The sequence below is a fragment of the Quercus suber genome, unplaced genomic scaffold (genome assembly GCF_002906115.3).
Source record: "Quercus suber isolate HL8 unplaced genomic scaffold, Cork oak 2.0 scaffold_197, whole genome shotgun sequence".
Taxonomy (NCBI): Eukaryota; Viridiplantae; Streptophyta; class Magnoliopsida; order Fagales; family Fagaceae; genus Quercus; species Quercus suber.
In genome coordinates this window covers 134,419-138,536 of record NW_027069655.1, presented here as the reverse complement: position 1 = coordinate 138,536, position 4,118 = coordinate 134,419, and positions in this window count along the sequence as shown.

Sequence of the window (4,118 nt, the reverse complement as noted above, 5' to 3'; positions counted from 1 at the left end):
CAAAGTGTCTACTTTGGAATTAAACAAGTTTTACTTAGAATCCACCTTTGTGCAAAAGATATGGTAAGAGATCATCAATTCATCATCTTTCAGTCTTTAGCATATTAAATCCGTTATTATCTTTGAGTAGCTTCTAAAACAAACTCAAGTATCAAGTTAGTGTTTATTTTGTCACAAACCCAATATCTAGGAATCAATTATTCCAATGAAAAATTTAATCACCAACTTAATGTTATATTTGATGGCTTGGATTATTATTGTGTACCATGTCGCTTGGGATAATTGCCCATTGAATTCCCAACCCGGCTTAGATATCCAAGTTCAACTTGGAATTGATGTTTTGAACCTCATGTGCTCAATGTATATTGATTGGTTTGGAATAGTAGCAAAGTATATATGAGATGAGTTCTACTTTAAGTAGACTTTGTCTTTACTTGAATTAGTATTTTGCAAGTGAAGGAATACAATTCTATTGATTGAAGGACTTGTATCTTCACCGACTTAATATCCTATATAAGCAGTGTGTTGTGGCAATTGAAAAGTGTGAAAATAGAGTGTGTGGGTGTGAGAAAAAGAGACTCTCCTTTGTTTGGTTCTTTGATATTTGTGGGTTGCAATTTGGAATAGTGAGAGAAGTTTGTTGCCGCTTGGTTTTGGTTCTGCGGTTTGGTGATTTGCTCTCTCTTGGTGCGTTGCAACTTTTGGATTTGATTTGTGGTTCTCTCTTTGGTTTGTGTGCAATTCACATTTGGTATTTGGTATTTATGAACCTTTTAATTTTTTGGTTCGTATTTGTGAGAGAGAGTTATTTGGGTGTATTTAGGATTTGGGTTTGTGAGAATGCCTCTACACCAATTTGTATTATCCCAAATTTGTTATAATAAAATTTGTTCGCTGTTGCTCGTGGATGTAAGTTATTACCGAACCATGTAATTCTTGATGTTTTGTGTTTATTTTCTTTTTGATTAATTTTCTTCATTCCTATTATTAGTTTGAAGATCTTTCACAAGTCTAAAATATTTTCACAATCAATCTTGGTAATTTGAGCTTCCGCTATTTTACAACACTTAATACTTGAGTTACATTAATGTACGGGTGATATATATGGTTAAAACCACTTGATTATTACATTTAATAAAATAAAATACAAAGGAACTATGTATTCTATACACCAAAGTGTGTATCTAAGTAAATAAAGAATTCTTCTAAAAAACTTTAATAAAATAAAAAAGAATTCAAATAAAACCCTTCTATTAGACTCCAACAAAGGGAAACTATCTCTTATTCTTGTCTGCATCTACTATTTTACATTTATTTTCATAATTGATGTAAAATTGTTAATATATGAAAGTTATCGTAAAATAACAGACATATAAAATAAGTGCAACAATACATTATCCTAAGTCCTTACAAGATAAAATGAGTGCACCACAAGTGATTGAAATTAATTCAGACCGTGGAATAGTATTGTACTTTAACTAGTTGTTGAGATTAAAAGTTAATTCACTTTTAATAACCCTTGAATTGATATATATGTATATGCATTTATATATATATATATATATATTAACCCTTTGAACAATTTTTTTTTTTTCATGTGTGCTAATTATACACACGTTACAATACATAGGATTTAAATCCCAATAGAATTATCTTAGCAGGTCAAAACACAAACATAAACCATATAAGAGGTGGTCCCGAGCTTTAGAAAAGATAAAATAAAACAGATAAGTGATTGGTAAGAAATGCATGGAATCAAATAAAAGATTCATCCGATTTAACTCACCAGAGCCATGTCTTCACTGAAAGAAAAAAAAAAACGTCTCTCTCAGATCTCAAAAGTCAAATCTGCCTTTACAAAACAAAAAATAAAACATACACACGTAAAGTAATTAATAAGGGAAAAACAAGGCGTTTGATTCTCTAAGGACAAAATTTTCAGAAAATATCGAATAGTTCCATTGAAACGATCAAGGTATAATCCGAGAGAAGAGAGAGAGAGAGAGAAATAGTGTAAGACCTATGAGTTTCTGGGAGAGAAACTGAGAGTGAGAGATGAGAGAACCAAACAATGGGTTTTGTACGGATCCAATGCAAACAGTGTTTTTATAAAACAAAAAATAACTTCTTTTTTTTTTTTTTGGTGTTTTGTTCACTATTCTTCTATCCTTTACCCTTTACGCTTTTTCGTTTTTGAATAATCTAGCTACCACAACCATCATCATCATCATCATGGTCTTGTCTTAATGATTAGCATTATTCTATCAATATTTTTCTTAATGATTTGTTCGTTTTCACAACTTTTGTATTATAAAACATTCATTTCTTTTGCTTTTGTCCGCCACCTTTCAGTTTCATTATCCATCTTATCGCAATTCGCAATCAATAATACAATGTTCACTGTAGTCTATCTTTGTATTTCCAATTTTCCATACCCGTGCAAAACCTTCTACACATCCATTTTCTTCTACGTATACCTTTGTATTTTCATAACTGTTTGATGTTTGTTATTGTGTTGATGATTCTCTAGAGGAGATGTAGAGTCTAGAGGAGATGTAGAGTCGTAGGTTTACTCTTTCAAGGTCAATCCTCCCAGACCAGAGAGCTCTACCTAGTCTGGATGGTGAGCATGTGTTTGATGTTATTAATTCCTCAAGATTCACCATTGATAAATAACGTACTGTAACCTCTAGATAAGGTGAACAACGTGCTTACTACACAATAGGCGGTTTCCAAGGTGTCGGTGATAACTATGGTTTTGGTGTACGTAGTTGCCACTTTGTGACGTGGGAAACTCTTCAGAGCAGGCTCAATTTTTTTTTTTTTTTGGTCGAAGAAATAATTTTTTTTATAGAAAATTTTACTAAGGTAATCGTATTTAGAGTAGCAATAATGTACACCAAAACTCCAAATTTGATTATCTTAATAAATTTTCCACTTTATTTTTTAGAATTGCAATGATGTACTCCAAAAAACTCCAAATTTGATTATCTTAATAAATTTTCCATTTCTTTTTATAAGAACCAAACAGTGGTTTTAGACTAAAATAATGATTTTTAGACTAAATTGCAAACTACCACCTAAAATTTGGAGTGTTTGGATTTTATATTCTAAAATTTTAGAATTTAAATTTTACCCATTGAAGTTCTATTCCATTTGTATCAACAGTCCCCTCATCCATATTTTTCATTAAGTACCACATAAGCTCGTCACACGTATTTAATCCATTCATATTATGTTATGTCATTTAAAAAAAAAATTAAGCTACAAAAATGATGTAGCATTATTTTATTGAATAAACTAATTAAACACGCGTAAATATTTATGTGACACTTAACGAAAAATATAGATAAAAAGACTGCTAAATGAAATAGAATTATCATCTTATACTTGTTTACATCTACTATTTTACATCAATATTTATAATTGATGAAAAATATCCACATTTTAAAATAAGAAAATAAAATGATTGAGATTCAAACCGTGCAATAGTATTTTTAATAGTTGAGATTGAAAGTTAAAAAATTCAGTTTTAATCTTTTAACTCTTGTATGAAAATTTTTCTAAAAAAAACTCTAGTATGAATTTTTAAATTAGTTTTAAAAGAAATCTTAACCCTTAGATCAATTTTTTCAAACTTCAATTATTATTTTTTTTAATCATTTACACGTTACAATACACCGGATTAAAAACCCAATAGAACTATCCCAGCATGTCAAAAAACAAACATGAACTATGAGGTGGTCCCGAGCTGAGAAAATAAAATAAAATAAAAACATGAACTTCTCCCACATGACCTAGTGGATGAAGAAGAAGAACTGAAGAACATCAACTTCTCCCTCCATCACTACTCTCCTCCGTCAATTGCAACACACTTGAACATGACGGCAATGGCGACAATAAAAAAAAAAAAAAATTAGGTTAAATTTGACATGTTATATTGACACATAATATAAATGTTAGAGACTAAAATAATAATTTAACCTAAAAAAAAAAACATATCTTTCTTTCTTTCTCCTCCAGTTACCCACAAAAATCCATTATATTTATATATAGATAAATATATTTTCTTCCTCCTTACGCCAAGATATTTTTTATTAAGAATTCATATATTGAGA